Here is a 17545-nt window from a genome sequence, read left to right on the forward strand (position 1 = left end):
TCGCCTACGACCATACCAGGTTGAGTATACCCGATCTCGGAAGTTAAGCAACCTCGGGCCCTGTTAGTACTTGGATGGGTGACCGCCTGGGAATACCGGGTGTTGTAAGCATTTTAGTCATGCTGTATATTTCAATTCAATTTTTAGCAACTATTTGCTTTTTTGAATTTCCTATGCAATCGAATTAGAATTCATAAAGCCATTTTTATTCTTTTGAAATCGCCTACGACCATACCAGGTTGAGTAAACCCGATCTCGTTCGATCTCGGAAGTTAAGCAACCTCGGGCCCGGTTAGTACTTGGATGGGTGACCGCCTGGGAATACCGGGTGCTGTAAGCATTTTAATCATGCTGTATATTTCAATTAAATTTTTAGCAACTATTTGCTTTTTTGAATTTCCTATGCAATCGAATTAGAATTGGAAAGACCATTTTCTTTCATTTGAAATCGCCTACGACCATACCAGGTTGAGTAGACCCGATCTCGTTCGATCTCGGAAGTTAAGCAACCTCGGGCTCTGTTAGTACTTGGATGGGTGACCGCCTGGGTATACCGGGTGTTGTAAGCATTTTAGTCATGCTGTATATTTCAATCAAATGTCTAGCAACTGTTTGCGTTTTTTAATTTCCTATGCAATCGAATTAGAATTGGAAAGACCATTTTCTTTCATTTGCAATCGCCTACGACCATACCAGGTTGAGTAGACCCGATCTCGTTCGATCTCGGAAGTTAAGCAACCTCGGGCCCTGTTAGTACTTGGATGATTGACCGCCTGGGAATACCGGGTGTTGTAAGCATTTTAATCATGCTGTATATTTCAATCAAATGTCTAGCAACTGTTTGCATTTTTTAATGTCCTATGCAATCGAATTAGAATTGGAAAGACCATTTTCTTTCATTTGAAATCGCCTACGACCATACCAGGTTGAGTAGACCCGATCTCGTTCGATCTCGGAAGTTAAGCAACCTCGGGCCCTGTTAGTACTTGGATGATTGACCGCCTGGGAATACCGTGTGTTGTAAGCATTTTAATCATGCTGTATATTTCAATCAAATGTCTAGCAACTGTTTGCGTTTTTTAATTTCCTATGCAATCCAATTAGAATTGAAAATGCCCTTTTCTTTTTTTTGAAATCGCCTACGACCATACCAGGTTGAGTATACCCGATCTCGGAAGTTAAGCAACCTCGGGCCCTGTTAGTACTTGGATGGGTGACCGCCTGGGAATACCGGGTGTTGTAAGCATTTTAGTCATGCTGTATATTTCAATTCAATTTTTTGGAAACTATTTGCTTTTTTGAATTTCCTATGCAATCGAACTTGAATTCATAAAGCCATTTTTATTCTTTTGAAATCGCCTACGACCATACCAGGTTGAGTAGACCTGATCTCGTTCGATCTCGGAAGTTAAGCAACCTCGGTCCCTGTTAGTACTTGGATGGGTGACCGCCTGGGAATACCGTGTTTTGTAAGAGTTTTAGTCATGCTGTATACTTCAATTATTTTTATAACATCTGTTTACTTTTTTGAATTTCCTATGCAATCGAATTAGAATTGAAAATGCCATTTTCTTTCATTTGAAATCACCTACGACCATAACAGAATGAGTAGACCCGATCTCGTTCGATCTCGGAAGTTAAGCAACCTCGGGCCCGGTTAGTACTTGGATGGGTGACCGCCTGAGAATAACGGGTGTTGTAAGCCTTTTAGTCATGCTGTATATTTCATTTCAATTTTTAGCAACTATTTGCTTTTTTAAATTTCCTATGCAATCGAATTAGAATTGATAAAGCCATTTTCTTTCTTTTGAAATCGCCTACGACCATACCAGGTTGAGTAGACCTGATCTCGTTCGATCTCAGAAGTTAAGCAACCTCGGGCCCGGGTAATACTAGGATGGGTGACCGCCTGGGAATACCGGGTGTTGTAAGCACTCTATTCATGCTGTATATTTCAATCAAATTTATAGCAACTACTTGCTTTTTTGAATTTCCTATGCAATCGAATTTGATTTGGAAAGACCATTTTTCTTCATTTGAAATCGTCTACGACCATACCAGTTTGGGTAGACCCGATCTCGTTCGATCTCGGAAGTTAAGCAACCTCGTGCCCGGTTAGTACTTGGATGGGTGACCAGCTGGGAATACCAGGTGCTGTAAGCATTTTAGTCATGCTGTATACTTCAATTAAATTTTTAGCAACTATTTGCTTTTTTTGAATTTCCTATGCAATCGAATTAGAAGTGAAAATGTCATTTTCTTTCTTTTGAAATTGCCTACGACCATACCGGGTTGAGTAGACCCGATCTCGTTCGATCTCGGAAGTTAAGCAACCTCGGGCTCGGTTAGTACTTGGATGGGTGACCGCCTGGGAATACCGGGTGTTGTAAGCATTTTAGTCATGCTGTATAATTCAATTAAATTTATAACATCTGTTTACTTTTTTGAATTTCCTATGCAATCGAATTAGAATTCATAATAACATTTTCTTTCATTTGAAATCGCCTACGACCATACCAGGTTGAGTAAACCCGATCTCGTTCGATCTCGGAAGTTAAGCAACCTCGTGCCCGGTTAGTACTTGGATGGGTGAATAGCTGGGAATACCAGGTGCTGTAAGCATTTTAGTCATGCTGTATACTTCAATTAAATTTTTAGCAACTATTTGCTTTTTTTGAATTTCCTATGCAATCGAATTAGAATTGAAAATGCCATTTTCTTTCTTTTGAAATAGCCTACGACCATACCAGGTTGAGTAGACCTGATCTCGTTCGATTTCGGAAGTTAAGCAACCTCGGGCCCTGTTAGTACTTGGATGGGTGACCGCCTGGGAATACCGGGTGTTGTAAGCATTTTATTCATGCTGTATATTTCAATCAAATTTATGGCAACTATTTGCTTTTTTGAATTTCCTATGCAATCGAATTAGATTTGGAAAGACCATTTTTCTTCATTTGAAATCGTCTACGACCATACCAGTTTGAGTAGACCCGATCTCGTTCGATCTTGGAAGTTAAGCAACCTCGGGCCCTGTTAGTACTTGGATGGGTGACCGCCTGGGAATACCGGGTGTTGTAAGCATTTTAGTCATGCTGTTTATTTCAATTCAATTTTTAGCAACTATTTGCTTTTTTGAATTTCCTATGCAATCGAATTAGAATTGATAAAGCCATTTTTATTCTTTTGAAATCGCCTACGACCATACCAGGTTGAGTAAACCCGATCTCGTTCGATCTCGGAAGTTAAGCAACCTCGGGCCCGGTTAGTACTTGGATGGGTGACCGCCTGGGAATACCGTGTGTTGTAAGCATTTTAGTCATGCTGTATATTTCAATCAAATTTATAGCAACTATTTGCTTTTTTGAATTTCCTATGCAATCGAATTAGAATTGGAAAGACCATTTTCTTTCATTTGAAATCGTCTACGTCCATACCAGGTTGAGTAGACCCGATCTCGTTCGATCTCGGAAGTTAAGCAACCTCGGGCCCGGTTAATACTTGGATGGGTGACCGCCTGGGAATAACGGGTGTTTTAAGCATTTTAGTCATGCTGTATATTTCAATTAAATTTATAGCAACTATTTGCTTTTTTGAATTTCCTATGCAATCGAATTAGAATTGGAAAGATCATTTTCTTTCATTTGAAATCGCCTACGACCATACCAGGTTGAGTAGACCCGATCTCGTTCGATCTCGGAAGTTAAGCAACCTCGTGCCCTGTTAGTACTTGGATGGTTGACCGCCTGGGAATACCGGGTGTTGTAAGCATTTTAGTCATGCTGTATATTTCAATCAAATGTCTAGCAACTGTTTGCGTTTTTTAATTTCCTATGCAATCGAATTCTAATTGAAAATGTCCTTTTCTTTTTTTTGAAATCGCCTACGACCATACCAGGTTGAGTATACCCGATCTCGGAAGTTAAGCAACCTCGGGCCCTGTTAGTACTTGGATGGGTGACCGCCTGGGAATACCGGGTGTTGTAAGCATTTTAGTCATGCTGTATATTTCAATTCAATTTTTAGCAACTATTTGCTTTTTTGAATTTCCTATGCAATCGAATTAGAATTCATAAAGCCATTTTTATTCTTTTGAAATCGCCTACGACCATACCAGGTTGAGTAAACCCGATCTCGTTCGATCTCGGAAGTTAAGCAACCTCGGGCCCGGTTAGTACTTGGATGGGTGACCGCCTGGGAATACCGGGTGCTGTAAGCATTTTAATCATGCTGTATATTTCAATTAAATTTTTAGCAACTATTTGCTTTTTTGAATTTCCTATGCAATCGAATTAGAATTGGAAAGACCATTTTCTTTCATTTGAAATCGCCTACGACCATACCAGGTTGAGTAGACCCGATCTCGTTCGATCTCGGAAGTTAAGCAACCTCGGGCTCTGTTAGTACTTGGATGGGTGACCGCCTGGGAATACCGGGTGTTGTAAGCATTTTAGTCATGCTGTATATTTCAATCAAATGTCTAGCAACTGTTTGCGTTTTTTAATTTCCTATGCAATCGAATTAGAATTGGAAAGACCATTTTCTTTCATTTGCAATCGCCTACGACCATACCAGGTTGAGTAGACCCGATCTCGTTCGATCTCGGAAGTTAAGCAACCTCGGGCCCTGTTAGTACTTGGATGATTGACCGCCTGGGAATACCGGGTGTTGTAAGCATTTTAATCATGCTGTATATTTCAATCAAATGTCTAGCAACTGTTTGCATTTTTTAATTTCCTATGCAATCGAATTAGAATTGGAAAGACCATTTTCTTTCATTTGAAATCGCCTACGACCATACCAGGTTGAGTAGACCCGATCTCGTTCGATCTCGGAAGTTAAGCAACCTCGGGCCCTGTTAGTACTTGGATGATTGACCGCCTGGGAATACCGTGTGTTGTAAGCATTTTAATCATGCTGTATATTTCAATCAAATGTCTAGCAACTGTTTGCGTTTTTTAATTTCCTATGCAATCCAATTAGAATTGAAAATGCCCTTTTCTTTTTTTTGAAATCGCCTACGACCATACCAGGTTGAGTATACCCGATCTCGGAAGTTAAGCAACCTCGGGCCCTGTTAGTACTTGGATGGGTGACCGCCTGGGAATACCGGGTGTTGTAAGCATTTTAGTCATGCTGTATATTTCAATTCAATTTTTTGGAAACTATTTGCTTTTTTGAATTTCCTATGCAATCGAACTTGAATTCATAAAGCCATTTTTATTCTTTTGAAATCGCCTACGACCATACCAGGTTGAGTAGACCTGATCTCGTTCGATCTCGGAAGTTAAGCAACCTCGGTCCCTGTTAGTACTTGGATGGGTGACCGCCTGGGAATACCGTGTTTTGTAAGAGTTTTAGTCATGCTGTATACTTCAATTATTTTTATAACATCTGTTTACTTTTTTGAATTTCCTATGCAATCGAATTAGAATTGAAAATGCCATTTTCTTTCATTTGAAATCACCTACGACCATAACAGAATGAGTAGACCCGATCTCGTTCGATCTCGGAAGTTAAGCAACCTCGGGCCCGGTTAGTACTTGGATGGGTGACCGCCTGAGAATAACGGGTGTTGTAAGCCTTTTAGTCATGCTGTATATTTCATTTCAATTTTTAGCAACTATTTGCTTTTTTAAATTTCCTATGCAATCGAATTAGAATTGATAAAGCCATTTTCTTTCTTTTGAAATCGCCTACGACCATACCAGGTTGAGTAGACCTGATCTCGTTCGATCTCAGAAGTTAAGCAACCTCGGGCCCGGGTAATACTAGGATGGGTGACCGCCTGGGAATACCGGGTGTTGTAAGCACTCTATTCATGCTGTATATTTCAATCAAATTTATAGCAACTATTTGCTTTTTTGAATTTCCTATGCAATCGAATTTGATTTGGAAAGACCATTTTTCTTCATTTGAAATCGTCTACGACCATACCAGTTTGGGTAGACCCGATCTCGTTCGATCTCGGAAGTTAAGCAACCTCGTGCCCGGTTAGTACTTGGATGGGTGACCAGCTGGGAATACCAGGTGCTGTAAGCATTTTAGTCATGCTGTATACTTCAATTAAATTTTTAGCAACTATTTGCTTTTTTTGAATTTCCTATGCAATCGAATTAGAAGTGAAAATGTCATTTTCTTTCTTTTGAAATTGCCTACGACCATACCGGGTTGAGTAGACCCGATCTCGTTCGATCTCGGAAGTTAAGCAACCTCGGGCTCGGTTAGTACTTGGATGGGTGACCGCCTGGGAATACCGGGTGTTGTAAGCATTTTAGTCATGCTGTATAATTCAATTAAATTTATAACATCTGTTTACTTTTTTGAATTTCCTATGCAATCGAATTAGAATTCATAATAACATTTTCTTTCATTTGAAATCGCCTACGACCATACCAGGTTGAGTAAACCCGATCTCGTTCGATCTCGGAAGTTAAGCAACCTCGTGCCCGGTTAGTACTTGGATGGGTGAATAGCTGGGAATACCAGGTGCTGTAAGCATTTTAGTCATGCTGTATACTTCAATTAAATTTTTAGCAACTATTTGCTTTTTTTGAATTTCCTATGCAATCGAATTAGAATTGAAAATGCCATTTTCTTTCTTTTGAAATAGCCTACGACCATACCAGGTTGAGTAGACCTGATCTCGTTCGATTTCGGAAGTTAAGCAACCTCGGGCCCTGTTAGTACTTGGATGGGTGACCGCCTGGGAATACCGGGTGTTGTAAGCATTTTATTCATGCTGTATATTTCAATCAAATTTATGGCAACTATTTGCTTTTTTGAATTTCCTATGCAATCGAATTAGATTTGGAAAGACCATTTTTCTTCATTTGAAATCGTCTACGACCATACCAGTTTGAGTAGACCCGATCTCGTTCGATCTTGGAAGTTAAGCAACCTCGGGCCCTGTTAGTACTTGGATGGGTGACCGCCTGGGAATACCGGGTGTTGTAAGCATTTTAGTCATGCTGTATATTTCAATTCAATTTTTAGCAACTATTTGCTTTTTTGAATTTCCTATGCAATCGAATTAGAATTGATAAAGCCATTTTTATTCTTTTGAAATCGCCTACGACCATACCAGGTTGAGTAAACCCGATCTCGTTCGATCTCGGAAGTTAAGCAACCTCGGGCCCGGTTAGTACTTGGATGGGTGACCGCCTGGGAAGAACGGGTGCTGTAAGCATTTTAATCATGCTGTATATTTCAATTAAATTTTTAGCAACTATTTGCTTTTTTGAATTTCCTATGCAATCGAATTAGAATTGGAAAGACCATTTTCTTTCATTTGAAATCGCCTACGACCATACCAGGTTGAGTAGACCCGATCTCGTTCGATCTCGGAAGTTAAGCAACCTCGGGTCCTGTTAGTACTTGGATGGGTGACCGCCTGGGAATACCGGGTGTTGTAAGCATTTTATTCATGCTGTATATTTCAATAAAATGTCTAGCAACTGTTTGCTTTTTTGAATTTCCTATGCAATCGAATTAGAATTGGAAAGACCATTTTCTTTCATTTGAAATCGCCTACGACCATACCAGGTTGAGTAGACCCGATCTCGTTCGATCTCGGAAGTTAAGCAACCTCGGGCTCTGTTAGTACTTGGATGGGTGACCGCCTGGGAATACCGGGTGTTGTAAGCATTTTAGTCATGCTGTATATTTCAATCAAATGTCTAGCAACTGTTTGCGTTTTTTAATTTCCTATGCAATCGAATTAGAATTGGAAAGACCATTTTCTTTCATTTGCAATCGCCTACGACCATACCAGGTTGAGTAGACCCGATCTCGTTCGATCTCGGAAGTTAAGCAACCTCGGGCCCTGTTAGTACTTGGATGATTGACCGCCTGGGAATACCGGGTGTTGTAAGCATTTTAATCATGCTGTATATTTCAATCAAATGTCTAGCAACTGTTTGCATTTTTTAATTTCCTATGCAATCGAATTAGAATTGGAAAGACCATTTTCTTTCATTTGAAATCGCCTACGACCATACCAGGTTGAGTAGACCCGATCTCGTTCGATCTCGGAAGTTAAGCAACCTCGGGCCCTGTTAGTACTTGGATGATTGACCGCCTGGGAATACCGTGTGTTGTAAGCATTTTAATCATGCTGTATATTTCAATCAAATGTCTAGCAACTGTTTGCGTTTTTTAATTTCCTATGCAATCCAATTAGAATTGAAAATGCCCTTTTCTTTTTTTTGAAATCGCCTACGACCATACCAGGTTGAGTATACCCGATCTCGGAAGTTAAGCAACCTCGGGCCCTGTTAGTACTTGGATGGGTGACCGCCTGGGAATACCGGGTGTTGTAAGCATTTTAGTCATGCTGTATATTTCAATTCAATTTTTTGGAAACTATTTGCTTTTTTGAATTTCCTATGCAATCGAACTTGAATTCATAAAGCCATTTTTATTCTTTTGAAATCGCCTACGACCATACCAGGTTGAGTAGACCTGATCTCGTTCGATCTCGGAAGTTAAGCAACCTCGGTCCCTGTTAGTACTTGGATGGGTGACCGCCTGGGAATACCGTGTTTTGTAAGAGTTTTAGTCATGCTGTATACTTCAATTATTTTTATAACATCTGTTTACTTTTTTGAATTTCCTATGCAATCGAATTAGAATTGAAAATGCCATTTTCTTTCATTTGAAATCACCTACGACCATAACAGAATGAGTAGACCCGATCTCGTTCGATCTCGGAAGTTAAGCAACCTCGGGCCCGGTTAGTACTTGGATGGGTGACCGCCTGAGAATAACGGGTGTTGTAAGCCTTTTAGTCATGCTGTATATTTCATTTCAATTTTTAGCAACTATTTGCTTTTTTAAATTTCCTATGCAATCGAATTAGAATTGATAAAGCCATTTTCTTTCTTTTGAAATCGCCTACGACCATACCAGGTTGAGTAGACCTGATCTCGTTCGATCTCAGAAGTTAAGCAACCTCGGGCCCGGGTAATACTAGGATGGGTGACCGCCTGGGAATACCGGGTGTTGTAAGCACTCTATTCATGCTGTAAATTTCAATCAAATTTATAGCAACTATTTGCTTTTTTGAATTTCCTATGCAATCGAATTTGATTTGGAAAGACCATTTTTCTTCATTTGAAATCGTCTACGACCATACCAGTTTGGGTAGACCCGATCTCGTTCGATCTCGGAAGTTAAGCAACCTCGTGCCCGGTTAGTACTTGGATGGGTGACCAGCTGGGAATACCAGGTGCTGTAAGCATTTTAGTCATGCTGTATACTTCAATTAAATTTTTAGCAACTATTTGCTTTTTTTGAATTTCCTATGCAATCGAATTAGAAGTGAAAATGTCATTTTCTTTCTTTTGAAATTGCCTACGACCATACCGGGTTGAGTAGACCCGATCTCGTTCGATCTCGGAAGTTAAGCAACCTCGGGCTCGGTTAGTACTTGGATGGGTGACCGCCTGGGAATACCGGGTGTTGTAAGCATTTTAGTCATGCTGTATAATTCAATTAAATTTATAACATCTGTTTACTTTTTTGAATTTCCTATGCAATCGAATTAGAATTCATAATAACATTTTCTTTCATTTGAAATCGCCTACGACCATACCAGGTTGAGTAAACCCGATCTCGTTCGATCTCGGAAGTTAAGCAACCTCGTGCCCGGTTAGTACTTGGATGGGTGAATAGCTGGGAATACCAGGTGCTGTAAGCATTTTAGTCATGCTGTATACTTCAATTAAATTTTTAGCAACTATTTGCTTTTTTTGAATTTCCTATGCAATCGAATTAGAATTGAAAATGCCATTTTCTTTCTTTTGAAATAGCCTACGACCATACCAGGTTGAGTAGACCTGATCTCGTTCGATTTCGGAAGTTAAGCAACCTCGGGCCCTGTTAGTACTTGGATGGGTGACCGCCTGGGAATACCGGGTGTTGTAAGCATTTTATTCATGCTGTATATTTCAATCAAATTTATGGCAACTATTTGCTTTTTTGAATTTCCTATGCAATCGAATTAGATTTGGAAAGACCATTTTTCTTCATTTGAAATCGTCTACGACCATACCAGTTTGAGTAGACCCGATCTCGTTCGATCTTGGAAGTTAAGCAACCTCGGGCCCTGTTAGTACTTGGATGGGTGACCGCCTGGGAATACCGGGTGTTGTAAGCATTTTAGTCATGCTGTATATTTCAATTCAATTTTTAGCAACTATTTGCTTTTTTGAATTTCCTATGCAATCGAATTAGAATTGATAAAGCCATTTTTATTCTTTTGAAATCGCCTACGACCATACCAGGTTGAGTAAACCCGATCTCGTTCGATCTCGGAAGTTAAGCAACCTCGGGCCCGGTTAGTACTTGGATGGGTGACCGCCTGGGAAGAACGGGTGCTGTAAGCATTTTAATCATGCTGTATATTTCAATTAAATTTTTAGCAACTATTTGCTTTTTTGAATTTCCTATGCAATCGAATTAGAATTGGAAAGACCATTTTCTTTCATTTGAAATCGCCTACGACCATACCAGGTTGAGTAGACCCGATCTCGTTCGATCTCGGAAGTTAAGCAACCTCGGGTCCTGTTAGTACTTGGATGGTTGACCGCCTGGGAATACCGGGTGTTGTAAGCATTTTATTCATGCTGTATATTTCAATAAAATGTCTAGCAACTGTTTGCCTTTTTTAATTTCCTATGCAATCGAATTCTAATTGAAAATGCCCTTTTCTTTTTTTTGAAATCGCCTACGACCATACCAGGTTGAGTATACCCGATCTCGGAAGTTAAGCAACCTCGGGCCCTGTTAGTACTTGGATGGGTGACCGCCTGGGAATACCGGGTGTTGTAAGCATTTTAGTCATGCTGTATATTTCAATTCAATTTTTAACAACTATTTGCTTTTTTGAATTTCCCTTGCAATCGAATTAGAATTCATAAAGCCATTTTTATTCTTTTGAAATCGCCTACGACCATACCAGGTTGAGTAGACCCGATCTCGTTCGATCTCGGAAGTTAAGCAACCTCGGGCCCGGTTAGTACTTGGATGGGTGACCGCCTGGGAATACCGGGTGCTGTAAGCATTTTAATCATGCTGTATATTTCAATTAAATTTTTAGCAACTATTTGCTTTTTTGAGTTTCCTATGCAATCGATTTAGAATTGAAAAGGCCATTTTATTTCTTTTGAAATCGCCTACGACCATACCAGGTTGAGCAGACCTTATCTCGTTCGATCTCGGATGTTAAGTAACCTCGGGCCCTGTTAGTACTTGGATGGTTGACCGCCTGGGAATACCGGGTATTGTAAGCATTTTAGTCATGCTGTATATTTCAATTATTTTTATAGCAACTGTTTGCGTTTTTGTATTTCTTATGCAATCGAATTATAATTGAAAATGCCATTTTCTTTCATTTGAAATCGCCTACGACCATACCAGGTTGAGTAGACCCGATCTCGTTCGATCTCGGAAGTTAAGCAACCTCGGGCCTTGTTAGTACTTGGATGGTTGACCGCCTGGGAATACCGGGTGTTGTAAGCATTTTAGTCATGCTGTATATTTCAATCAAATGTCTAGCAACTGTTTGCGTTTTTTAATTTCCTATGCAATCGAATTAGAATTGGAAAGACCATTTTCTTCCATTTGAAATCGCCTACGACCATACCAGGTTGAGTAGACCCGATCTCGTTCGATCTCGGAAGTTAAGCAACCTCGGGCCCTGTTAGTACTTGGATGATTGACCGCCTGGGAATACCGGGTATTGTAAGCATTTTAATCATGCTGTATATTTCAATCAAATGTCTAGCAACTGTTTGCATTTTTTAATTTCCTATGCAATCGAATTAGAATTGGAAAGACCATTTTCTTTCATTTGAAATCGCCTACGACCATACCAGGTTGAGTAGACCCGATCTCGTTCGATCTCGGAAGTTAAGCAACCTCGTGCCCTGTTAGTACTTGGATGATTGACCGCCTGGGAATACCGTGTGTTGTAAGCATTTTAATCATGCTGTATATTTCAATCAAATGTCTAGCAACTGTTTGCGTTTTTTAAATTCCTATGCAATCCAATTAGAATTGAAAATGCCCTTTTCTTTTTTTTGAAATCGCCTACGACCATACCAGGTTGAGTATACCCGATCTCGGAAGTTAAGCAACCTCGGGCCCTGTTAGTACTTGGATGGGTGACCGCCTGGGAATACCGGGTGTTGTAAGCATTTTAGTCATGCTGTATATTTCAATTCAATTTTTTGGAAACTATTTGCTTTTTTGAATTTCCTATGCAATCGAATTTAAATTCATAAAGCCATTTTTATTCTTTTGAAATCGCCTACGACCATACCAGGTTGAGTAGACCCGATCTCGTTCGATCTCGGAAGTTAAGCAACCTCGGTCCCGGTTAGTACTTGGATGGGTGACCGCCTGGGAATACCGTGTTTTGTAAGCGTTTTAGTCATGCTGTATACTTCAATTATTTTTATAACATCTGTTTACTTTTTTGAATTTCCTATGCAATCGAATTAGAATTGAAAATGCCATTTTCTTTCATTTGAAATCACCTACGACCATAACAGAATGAGTAGACCCGATCTCGTTCGATCTCGGAAGTTAAGCAACCTCGTGCCCGGTTAGTACTTGGATGGGTGACCGCCTGGGAATACCAGGTGCTGTAAGCATTTTAGTCATGCTGTATACTTCAATTAAATTTTTAGCAACTATTTGCTTTTTTGAATTACCTATGCAATCGAATTTGATTTGGAAAGACCATTTTTCTTCATTTGAAATCGTCTACGACCATACCAGTTTGAGTAGACCCGATCTCGTTCGATCTTGGAAGTTAAGCAACCTCGGGCCCTGTTAGTACTTGGATGGGTGACCGCCTGGGAATACCGGGTGTTGTAAGCATTTTAGTCATGCTGTATATTTCAATTCAATTTTTAGCAACTTTTTGCTTTTTTGAATTTCCTATGCAATCGAATTAGAATTCATAAAGCCATTTTCTTTCTTTTGAAATCGCCTACGACCATACCAGGTTGAGTAGATCCGATCTCGTTCGATCTCGGAAGTTAAGCAACCTCGGGCCCGGTTAGTAGTTGAATGGGTGACTGCCTGGGAATCCCGGTTGTTGTAAGCATTTTAGTCATGCTGTATATTTCAATTATTTTTATAGCAACTGTTTGCGTTTTTGTATTTCTTATGCAATCGAATTAGAATTGAAAATGTCATTTTCTTTCATTTGAAATTGCCTACGACCATACCGGGTTGAGTAGACCCGATCTCGTTCGATCTCGGAAGTTAAGCAACCTCGGGCTCGGTTAGTACTTGGATGGGTGACCGCCTGGGAATACCGGGTGCTGTAAGCATTTTAGTCATGCTGTATATTTCAATTAAATTTTTAGCAACTATTTGCTTTTTTGAATTTCCTATGGAATCGATTTAGAATTGAAAATGCCATTTTATTTCTTTTGAAATCGCCTACGACCATACCAGGTTGAGCAGACCTGATCTCGTTCGATCTCGGAAGTTAAGTAACCTCGGGCCCTGTTAGTACTTGGATGGTTGACCGCCTGGGAATACCGGGTGTTGTAAGCATTTTTGTCATGCTGTATATTTCAATTATTTTTATAGCAACTGTTTGCGTTTTTGTATTTCTTATGCAATCGAATTATAATTGAAAATGCCATTTTCTTTCTTTTGAAATTGCCTACGGCCATACCGGGTTGAGTAGACCCGATCTCGTTCGATCTCGGAAGTTAAGCAACCTCGGGCACGGTTAGTACTTGGATGGGTGACCGCTTGGGAATACCGTGTGTTGTAAGCATTTTAGTCATGCTGTATAGTTCAATTATTTTTATAACATCTGTTTACTTTTTTGAATTTCCTATTTAATCGAATTAGAATTGAAAATGCCATTTTCTTTCATTTGAGATCACCTACGACCATACCAGGTTGAGTAGACCCGATCTCGTTCGATCTCGGAAGTTAAGCAACTTCGGGCCCGGTTAGTACTTGGATGGGTGACCGCCTGGGAATAACGGGTGTTGTAAGCATTTTAGTCATGCTGTATATTTCAATCAAATTTATAGCAACTATTTGCTTTTTTGAATTTCCTATGCAATCGAATTAGAATTGAAAAGACCATTTTCTTTCATTTGAAATCGTCTACGACCATACCAGGTTGAGTAGACCCGATCTCGTTCGATCTCGGAAGTTAAGCAACCTCGGGCCCGGTTAGTACTTGGATGGGTGACCGCCTGGGAATAACGGGTGTTGTAAGCATTTTATTCATGCTGTATATTTCAATCAAATTTATAGCAACTATTTGCTTTTTTGAATTTCCTATGCAATCGAATTAGAATTGGAAAGACCATTTTCCTTCATTTGAAATCGCCTACGACCATACCAGGTTGAGTAGACCCGATCTCGTTCGATCTCGGAAGTTAAGCAACCTCGGGCCCTGTTAGTACTTGGATGATTGACCGCCTGGGAATACCGGGTGTTGTAAGCATTTTAATCATGCTGTATATTTCAATCAAATGTCTAGCAACTGTTTGCATTTTTTAATTTTTTATGCAATCGAATTAGAATTGGAAAGACAATTTCCTTCATTTGAAATCGCCTACGACCATACCAGGTTGAGTAGACCCGATTTCGTTCGATCTCGGAAGTTAAGCAACCTCGGGCCCTGTTAGAACTTGGATGATTGACCGCCTGGGAATACCGTGTGTTGTAAGCATTTTAATCATGCTGTATATTTCAATCAAATGTCTAGCAACTCTTTGCGTTTTTTAATTTCCTATGCAATCCAATTAGAATTGAAAATGCCCTTTTCTTTTTTTTGAAATCGCCTACGACCATACCAGGTTGAGTATACCCGATCTCGGAAGTTAAGCAACCTCGGGCCCTGTTAGTACTTGGATGGGTGACCGCCTGGGAATACCGGGTGTTGTAAGCATTTTAGTCATGCTGTATATTTCAATTCAATTTTTTGGAAACTATTTGCTTTTTTGAATTTCCTATGCAATCGAATTTGAATTCATAAAGCCATTTTTATTCTTTTGAAATCGCCTACGACCATACCAGGTTGAGTAGACCCGATCTCGTTCGATCTCGGAAGTTAAGCAACCTCGGTCCCGGTTAGTACTTGGATGGGTGACCGCCTGGGAATACCGTGTTTTGTAAGCGTTTTAGTCATGCTGTATACTTCAATTATTTTTATAACATCTGTTTACTTTTTTGAATTTCCTATGCAATCGAATTAGAATTGAAAATGCCATTTTCTTTCATTTGAAATCACCTACGACCATAACAGAATGAGTAGACCCGATCTCGTTCGATCTCGGAAGTTAAGCAACCTCGGGCCCGGTTAGTACTTGGATGGGTGACCACCTGGGAATAACGGGTGTTGTAAGCATTTTAGTCATGCTGTATATTTCAATTCAATTTTTAGCAACTATTTGCTTTTTTAAATTTCCTATGCAATCGAATTAGAATTCATAAAGCCATTTTCTTTCTTTTGAAATCGCCTACGACCATACCAGGTTAAGTAGACCCGATGTCGTTCGATCTCGGAAGTTAAGCAACCTCGTGCCCGGTTAGTACTTGGATGGGTGACCGCCTGGGAATACCAGGTGCTGTAAGCAATTTAGTCATGCTGTATACTTCAATTAAATTTTTAGCAACTATTTGCTTTTTTGAATTTCCTATGCAATCGAATTAGAATTGAAAATGCCATTTTCTTTCTTTTGAAATCGCCTACGACCATACCAGGTTGAGTAGACCTGATCTCGTTCGATCTCAGAAGTTAAGCAACCTCGGGCCCGGTTAATACTTGGATGGGTGACCGCCTGGGAATAACGGGTGTTGTAAGCATTTTATTCATGCTGTATATTTCAATCAAATTTATAGCAACTATTTGCTTTTTTGAATTTCCTATGCAATCGAATTTGATTTGGAAAGACCATTTTTCTTCATTTGAAATCGTCTACGACCATACCAGTTTGAGTAGACCCGATCTCGTTCGATCTTGGAAGTTAAGCAACCTCGGGCCCTGTTAGTACTTGGATGGGTGACCGCCTGGGAATACCGGGTGTTGTAAGCATTTTAGTCATGCTGTATATTTCAATTTAATTTTTAGCAACTATTTGCTTTTTTGAATTTCCTATGCAATCGAATTAGAATTCATAAAGCCATTTTCTTTCTTTTGAAATCGCCTACGACCATACCAGGTTGAGTAGACCCGATCTCGTTCGATCTCGGAAGTTAAGCAACCTCGGGCCCGGTTAGTAGTTGAATGGGTGACTGCCTGGGAATCCCGGTTGTTGTAAGCATTTTAGTCATGCTGTATATTTCAATTATTTTTATAGCAACTGTTTGCGTTTTTGTATTTTTTATGCAATCGAATTAGAATTGAAAATGTCATTTTCTTTCTTTTGAAATTGCCTACAACCATACCGGGTTGAGTAGACCCGATCTCGTTCGATCTCGGAAGTTAAGCAACCTCGGGCTCGGTTAGTACTTGGATGGGTGACCGCCTGGGAATACCGGGTGTTGTAAGCATTTTTGTCATGCTGTATATTTCAATTATTTTTATAGCAACTGTTTGCGTTTTTGTATTTCTTATGCAATCGAATTGTAATTGAAAATGCCATTTTCTTTCTTTTGAAATTGCCTACGACCATACCGGGTTGAGTAGACCCGATCTCGTTCGATCTCGGAAGTTAAACAACCTCGGGCACGGTTAGTACTTGGATGGGTGACCGCTTGGGAATACCGTGTGTTGTAAGCATTTTAGTCATGCTGTATAGTTCAATTATTTTTATAACATCTGTTTACTTTTTTGAATTTCCTATGTAATCGAATTAGAATTGAAAATGCCATTTTCTTTCATTTGAGATCACCTACGACCATACCAGGTTGAGTAGACCCGATCTCGTTCGATCTCGGAAGTTAAGCAACCTCGGGCCCGGTTAGTACTTGGATGGGTGACCGCCTGGGAATAACGGGTGTTGTAAGCATTTTAGTCATGCTGTATATTTCAATTCAATTTTTAGCAACTATTTGCTTTTTTGAATTTCCTATGCAATCGAATTAGAATTGAAAGACCATTTTCTTTCATTTGAAATCGTCTACGACCATACCAGGTTGAGTAGACCCGATCTCGTTCGATCTCGGAAGTTAAGCAACCTCGGGCCCGGTTAGTACTTGGATGGGTGACCGCCTGGGAATAACGGGTGTTGTAAGCATTTTAGTCATGCTGTATATTTCAATCAAATTTATAGCAACTATTTGCTTTTTTGAATTTCCTATGCAATCGAATTAGAATTGGAAAGACCATTTTCCTTCATTTGAAATCGCTTACGACCATACCAGGTTGAGTAGACCCGATCTCGTTCGATCTCGGAAGTTAAGCAACCTCGGGTCCTGTTAGTACTTGGATGGTTGACCGCCTGGGAATACCGGGTGTTGTAAGCATTTTATTCATGCTGTATATTTCAATAAAATGTCTAGCAACTGTTTGCGTTTTTTAATTTCCTATGCAATCGAATTCTAATTGAAAATGCCC

General features: G+C 39.8%; 26 non-coding genes and 51 pseudogenes across 26 annotated transcripts; all 77 read left to right on the forward strand.

The window, feature by feature from the left end:
• Positions 1 to 2: 2 nt before the first annotated feature.
• LOC143456569 (5S ribosomal RNA) lies at positions 3 to 111 on the forward strand (annotated as a pseudogene).
• Positions 112 to 221: 110 nt separating this feature from the next.
• LOC143453608 (5S ribosomal RNA) lies at positions 222 to 340 on the forward strand. The gene has a single exon (XR_013115268.1). It is a non-coding gene; the product is annotated as a 5S ribosomal RNA (ribosomal RNA).
• A 110-nt stretch (positions 341 to 450) lies between these two features.
• On the forward strand, positions 451 to 569 carry LOC143455708 (5S ribosomal RNA; annotated as a pseudogene).
• Positions 570 to 679: 110 nt separating this feature from the next.
• On the forward strand, positions 680 to 798 carry LOC143455957 (5S ribosomal RNA; annotated as a pseudogene).
• Positions 799 to 908: 110 nt separating this feature from the next.
• Positions 909 to 1027, forward strand: LOC143456676 (5S ribosomal RNA; annotated as a pseudogene).
• Positions 1028 to 1137: 110 nt separating this feature from the next.
• LOC143456570 (5S ribosomal RNA) lies at positions 1138 to 1246 on the forward strand (annotated as a pseudogene).
• Positions 1247 to 1357: 111 nt separating this feature from the next.
• On the forward strand, positions 1358 to 1476 carry LOC143457164 (5S ribosomal RNA; annotated as a pseudogene).
• Positions 1477 to 1586: 110 nt separating this feature from the next.
• Positions 1587 to 1705, forward strand: LOC143456500 (5S ribosomal RNA; annotated as a pseudogene).
• A 110-nt stretch (positions 1706 to 1815) lies between these two features.
• On the forward strand, positions 1816 to 1934 carry LOC143453824 (5S ribosomal RNA). The gene has a single exon (XR_013115475.1). It is a non-coding gene; the product is annotated as a 5S ribosomal RNA (ribosomal RNA).
• A 110-nt stretch (positions 1935 to 2044) lies between these two features.
• On the forward strand, positions 2045 to 2163 carry LOC143456177 (5S ribosomal RNA; annotated as a pseudogene).
• Positions 2164 to 2274: 111 nt separating this feature from the next.
• On the forward strand, positions 2275 to 2393 carry LOC143453683 (5S ribosomal RNA). Its single transcript, XR_013115341.1, has one exon. It is a non-coding gene; the product is annotated as a 5S ribosomal RNA (ribosomal RNA).
• A 110-nt stretch (positions 2394 to 2503) lies between these two features.
• LOC143456587 (5S ribosomal RNA) lies at positions 2504 to 2622 on the forward strand (annotated as a pseudogene).
• Positions 2623 to 2733: 111 nt separating this feature from the next.
• LOC143455620 (5S ribosomal RNA) lies at positions 2734 to 2852 on the forward strand (annotated as a pseudogene).
• Positions 2853 to 2962: 110 nt separating this feature from the next.
• LOC143456016 (5S ribosomal RNA) lies at positions 2963 to 3081 on the forward strand (annotated as a pseudogene).
• A 110-nt stretch (positions 3082 to 3191) lies between these two features.
• On the forward strand, positions 3192 to 3310 carry LOC143454025 (5S ribosomal RNA). Its single transcript, XR_013115670.1, has one exon. It is a non-coding gene; the product is annotated as a 5S ribosomal RNA (ribosomal RNA).
• Positions 3311 to 3420: 110 nt separating this feature from the next.
• Positions 3421 to 3539, forward strand: LOC143456364 (5S ribosomal RNA; annotated as a pseudogene).
• Positions 3540 to 3649: 110 nt separating this feature from the next.
• Positions 3650 to 3768, forward strand: LOC143456064 (5S ribosomal RNA; annotated as a pseudogene).
• A 110-nt stretch (positions 3769 to 3878) lies between these two features.
• LOC143456571 (5S ribosomal RNA) lies at positions 3879 to 3987 on the forward strand (annotated as a pseudogene).
• Positions 3988 to 4097: 110 nt separating this feature from the next.
• On the forward strand, positions 4098 to 4216 carry LOC143453609 (5S ribosomal RNA). The gene has a single exon (XR_013115269.1). It is a non-coding gene; the product is annotated as a 5S ribosomal RNA (ribosomal RNA).
• A 110-nt stretch (positions 4217 to 4326) lies between these two features.
• On the forward strand, positions 4327 to 4445 carry LOC143454943 (5S ribosomal RNA). Its single transcript, XR_013116544.1, has one exon. It is a non-coding gene; the product is annotated as a 5S ribosomal RNA (ribosomal RNA).
• Positions 4446 to 4555: 110 nt separating this feature from the next.
• LOC143455958 (5S ribosomal RNA) lies at positions 4556 to 4674 on the forward strand (annotated as a pseudogene).
• Positions 4675 to 4784: 110 nt separating this feature from the next.
• On the forward strand, positions 4785 to 4903 carry LOC143456677 (5S ribosomal RNA; annotated as a pseudogene).
• A 110-nt stretch (positions 4904 to 5013) lies between these two features.
• Positions 5014 to 5122, forward strand: LOC143456573 (5S ribosomal RNA; annotated as a pseudogene).
• Positions 5123 to 5233: 111 nt separating this feature from the next.
• On the forward strand, positions 5234 to 5352 carry LOC143457165 (5S ribosomal RNA; annotated as a pseudogene).
• A 110-nt stretch (positions 5353 to 5462) lies between these two features.
• On the forward strand, positions 5463 to 5581 carry LOC143456501 (5S ribosomal RNA; annotated as a pseudogene).
• A 110-nt stretch (positions 5582 to 5691) lies between these two features.
• LOC143453825 (5S ribosomal RNA) lies at positions 5692 to 5810 on the forward strand. The gene has a single exon (XR_013115476.1). It is a non-coding gene; the product is annotated as a 5S ribosomal RNA (ribosomal RNA).
• Positions 5811 to 5920: 110 nt separating this feature from the next.
• LOC143456178 (5S ribosomal RNA) lies at positions 5921 to 6039 on the forward strand (annotated as a pseudogene).
• Positions 6040 to 6150: 111 nt separating this feature from the next.
• On the forward strand, positions 6151 to 6269 carry LOC143453684 (5S ribosomal RNA). The gene has a single exon (XR_013115342.1). It is a non-coding gene; the product is annotated as a 5S ribosomal RNA (ribosomal RNA).
• Positions 6270 to 6379: 110 nt separating this feature from the next.
• On the forward strand, positions 6380 to 6498 carry LOC143456588 (5S ribosomal RNA; annotated as a pseudogene).
• A 111-nt stretch (positions 6499 to 6609) lies between these two features.
• On the forward strand, positions 6610 to 6728 carry LOC143455621 (5S ribosomal RNA; annotated as a pseudogene).
• Positions 6729 to 6838: 110 nt separating this feature from the next.
• LOC143456017 (5S ribosomal RNA) lies at positions 6839 to 6957 on the forward strand (annotated as a pseudogene).
• Positions 6958 to 7067: 110 nt separating this feature from the next.
• On the forward strand, positions 7068 to 7186 carry LOC143454131 (5S ribosomal RNA). Its single transcript, XR_013115770.1, has one exon. It is a non-coding gene; the product is annotated as a 5S ribosomal RNA (ribosomal RNA).
• Positions 7187 to 7296: 110 nt separating this feature from the next.
• On the forward strand, positions 7297 to 7415 carry LOC143455110 (5S ribosomal RNA). The gene has a single exon (XR_013116703.1). It is a non-coding gene; the product is annotated as a 5S ribosomal RNA (ribosomal RNA).
• A 110-nt stretch (positions 7416 to 7525) lies between these two features.
• Positions 7526 to 7644, forward strand: LOC143454944 (5S ribosomal RNA). The gene has a single exon (XR_013116545.1). It is a non-coding gene; the product is annotated as a 5S ribosomal RNA (ribosomal RNA).
• Positions 7645 to 7754: 110 nt separating this feature from the next.
• LOC143455960 (5S ribosomal RNA) lies at positions 7755 to 7873 on the forward strand (annotated as a pseudogene).
• A 110-nt stretch (positions 7874 to 7983) lies between these two features.
• On the forward strand, positions 7984 to 8102 carry LOC143456678 (5S ribosomal RNA; annotated as a pseudogene).
• A 110-nt stretch (positions 8103 to 8212) lies between these two features.
• Positions 8213 to 8321, forward strand: LOC143456574 (5S ribosomal RNA; annotated as a pseudogene).
• A 111-nt stretch (positions 8322 to 8432) lies between these two features.
• LOC143457166 (5S ribosomal RNA) lies at positions 8433 to 8551 on the forward strand (annotated as a pseudogene).
• A 110-nt stretch (positions 8552 to 8661) lies between these two features.
• LOC143456503 (5S ribosomal RNA) lies at positions 8662 to 8780 on the forward strand (annotated as a pseudogene).
• A 110-nt stretch (positions 8781 to 8890) lies between these two features.
• On the forward strand, positions 8891 to 9009 carry LOC143453826 (5S ribosomal RNA). Its single transcript, XR_013115477.1, has one exon. It is a non-coding gene; the product is annotated as a 5S ribosomal RNA (ribosomal RNA).
• Positions 9010 to 9119: 110 nt separating this feature from the next.
• LOC143456179 (5S ribosomal RNA) lies at positions 9120 to 9238 on the forward strand (annotated as a pseudogene).
• A 111-nt stretch (positions 9239 to 9349) lies between these two features.
• LOC143453686 (5S ribosomal RNA) lies at positions 9350 to 9468 on the forward strand. The gene has a single exon (XR_013115344.1). It is a non-coding gene; the product is annotated as a 5S ribosomal RNA (ribosomal RNA).
• Positions 9469 to 9578: 110 nt separating this feature from the next.
• On the forward strand, positions 9579 to 9697 carry LOC143456589 (5S ribosomal RNA; annotated as a pseudogene).
• Positions 9698 to 9808: 111 nt separating this feature from the next.
• Positions 9809 to 9927, forward strand: LOC143455623 (5S ribosomal RNA; annotated as a pseudogene).
• A 110-nt stretch (positions 9928 to 10037) lies between these two features.
• On the forward strand, positions 10038 to 10156 carry LOC143456018 (5S ribosomal RNA; annotated as a pseudogene).
• A 110-nt stretch (positions 10157 to 10266) lies between these two features.
• LOC143454132 (5S ribosomal RNA) lies at positions 10267 to 10385 on the forward strand. Its single transcript, XR_013115771.1, has one exon. It is a non-coding gene; the product is annotated as a 5S ribosomal RNA (ribosomal RNA).
• A 110-nt stretch (positions 10386 to 10495) lies between these two features.
• On the forward strand, positions 10496 to 10614 carry LOC143455657 (5S ribosomal RNA; annotated as a pseudogene).
• Positions 10615 to 10724: 110 nt separating this feature from the next.
• On the forward strand, positions 10725 to 10833 carry LOC143456575 (5S ribosomal RNA; annotated as a pseudogene).
• A 110-nt stretch (positions 10834 to 10943) lies between these two features.
• On the forward strand, positions 10944 to 11062 carry LOC143453808 (5S ribosomal RNA). The gene has a single exon (XR_013115460.1). It is a non-coding gene; the product is annotated as a 5S ribosomal RNA (ribosomal RNA).
• Positions 11063 to 11172: 110 nt separating this feature from the next.
• LOC143457219 (5S ribosomal RNA) lies at positions 11173 to 11291 on the forward strand (annotated as a pseudogene).
• Positions 11292 to 11401: 110 nt separating this feature from the next.
• Positions 11402 to 11520, forward strand: LOC143454953 (5S ribosomal RNA). Its single transcript, XR_013116554.1, has one exon. It is a non-coding gene; the product is annotated as a 5S ribosomal RNA (ribosomal RNA).
• Positions 11521 to 11630: 110 nt separating this feature from the next.
• LOC143456373 (5S ribosomal RNA) lies at positions 11631 to 11749 on the forward strand (annotated as a pseudogene).
• Positions 11750 to 11859: 110 nt separating this feature from the next.
• On the forward strand, positions 11860 to 11978 carry LOC143457092 (5S ribosomal RNA; annotated as a pseudogene).
• Positions 11979 to 12088: 110 nt separating this feature from the next.
• LOC143456576 (5S ribosomal RNA) lies at positions 12089 to 12197 on the forward strand (annotated as a pseudogene).
• Positions 12198 to 12308: 111 nt separating this feature from the next.
• Positions 12309 to 12427, forward strand: LOC143456100 (5S ribosomal RNA; annotated as a pseudogene).
• Positions 12428 to 12537: 110 nt separating this feature from the next.
• LOC143455927 (5S ribosomal RNA) lies at positions 12538 to 12656 on the forward strand (annotated as a pseudogene).
• Positions 12657 to 12766: 110 nt separating this feature from the next.
• LOC143456019 (5S ribosomal RNA) lies at positions 12767 to 12885 on the forward strand (annotated as a pseudogene).
• Positions 12886 to 12995: 110 nt separating this feature from the next.
• On the forward strand, positions 12996 to 13114 carry LOC143455945 (5S ribosomal RNA; annotated as a pseudogene).
• A 110-nt stretch (positions 13115 to 13224) lies between these two features.
• LOC143454483 (5S ribosomal RNA) lies at positions 13225 to 13343 on the forward strand. Its single transcript, XR_013116103.1, has one exon. It is a non-coding gene; the product is annotated as a 5S ribosomal RNA (ribosomal RNA).
• A 110-nt stretch (positions 13344 to 13453) lies between these two features.
• Positions 13454 to 13572, forward strand: LOC143456061 (5S ribosomal RNA; annotated as a pseudogene).
• Positions 13573 to 13682: 110 nt separating this feature from the next.
• LOC143454115 (5S ribosomal RNA) lies at positions 13683 to 13801 on the forward strand. The gene has a single exon (XR_013115755.1). It is a non-coding gene; the product is annotated as a 5S ribosomal RNA (ribosomal RNA).
• A 110-nt stretch (positions 13802 to 13911) lies between these two features.
• On the forward strand, positions 13912 to 14030 carry LOC143455040 (5S ribosomal RNA). The gene has a single exon (XR_013116638.1). It is a non-coding gene; the product is annotated as a 5S ribosomal RNA (ribosomal RNA).
• Positions 14031 to 14140: 110 nt separating this feature from the next.
• Positions 14141 to 14259, forward strand: LOC143454118 (5S ribosomal RNA). The gene has a single exon (XR_013115758.1). It is a non-coding gene; the product is annotated as a 5S ribosomal RNA (ribosomal RNA).
• Positions 14260 to 14369: 110 nt separating this feature from the next.
• On the forward strand, positions 14370 to 14488 carry LOC143455961 (5S ribosomal RNA; annotated as a pseudogene).
• Positions 14489 to 14597: 109 nt separating this feature from the next.
• On the forward strand, positions 14598 to 14716 carry LOC143457270 (5S ribosomal RNA; annotated as a pseudogene).
• Positions 14717 to 14826: 110 nt separating this feature from the next.
• On the forward strand, positions 14827 to 14935 carry LOC143456578 (5S ribosomal RNA; annotated as a pseudogene).
• A 111-nt stretch (positions 14936 to 15046) lies between these two features.
• Positions 15047 to 15165, forward strand: LOC143456101 (5S ribosomal RNA; annotated as a pseudogene).
• A 110-nt stretch (positions 15166 to 15275) lies between these two features.
• Positions 15276 to 15394, forward strand: LOC143456512 (5S ribosomal RNA; annotated as a pseudogene).
• Positions 15395 to 15504: 110 nt separating this feature from the next.
• On the forward strand, positions 15505 to 15623 carry LOC143456700 (5S ribosomal RNA; annotated as a pseudogene).
• Positions 15624 to 15733: 110 nt separating this feature from the next.
• Positions 15734 to 15852, forward strand: LOC143454826 (5S ribosomal RNA). Its single transcript, XR_013116432.1, has one exon. It is a non-coding gene; the product is annotated as a 5S ribosomal RNA (ribosomal RNA).
• Positions 15853 to 15962: 110 nt separating this feature from the next.
• LOC143456020 (5S ribosomal RNA) lies at positions 15963 to 16081 on the forward strand (annotated as a pseudogene).
• A 110-nt stretch (positions 16082 to 16191) lies between these two features.
• Positions 16192 to 16310, forward strand: LOC143455403 (5S ribosomal RNA; annotated as a pseudogene).
• A 110-nt stretch (positions 16311 to 16420) lies between these two features.
• On the forward strand, positions 16421 to 16539 carry LOC143453793 (5S ribosomal RNA). The gene has a single exon (XR_013115446.1). It is a non-coding gene; the product is annotated as a 5S ribosomal RNA (ribosomal RNA).
• A 110-nt stretch (positions 16540 to 16649) lies between these two features.
• On the forward strand, positions 16650 to 16768 carry LOC143454112 (5S ribosomal RNA). The gene has a single exon (XR_013115753.1). It is a non-coding gene; the product is annotated as a 5S ribosomal RNA (ribosomal RNA).
• Positions 16769 to 16878: 110 nt separating this feature from the next.
• Positions 16879 to 16997, forward strand: LOC143454473 (5S ribosomal RNA). Its single transcript, XR_013116093.1, has one exon. It is a non-coding gene; the product is annotated as a 5S ribosomal RNA (ribosomal RNA).
• Positions 16998 to 17106: 109 nt separating this feature from the next.
• On the forward strand, positions 17107 to 17225 carry LOC143454119 (5S ribosomal RNA). The gene has a single exon (XR_013115759.1). It is a non-coding gene; the product is annotated as a 5S ribosomal RNA (ribosomal RNA).
• A 110-nt stretch (positions 17226 to 17335) lies between these two features.
• LOC143455022 (5S ribosomal RNA) lies at positions 17336 to 17454 on the forward strand. The gene has a single exon (XR_013116621.1). It is a non-coding gene; the product is annotated as a 5S ribosomal RNA (ribosomal RNA).
• The last annotated feature ends 91 nt before the right edge of the window (positions 17455 to 17545 follow it).

Source organism: Clavelina lepadiformis, chromosome 4 (assembly GCF_947623445.1).
Source record: "Clavelina lepadiformis chromosome 4, kaClaLepa1.1, whole genome shotgun sequence".
In the NCBI taxonomy this organism is placed as follows: domain Eukaryota; kingdom Metazoa; phylum Chordata; class Ascidiacea; order Aplousobranchia; family Clavelinidae; genus Clavelina; species Clavelina lepadiformis.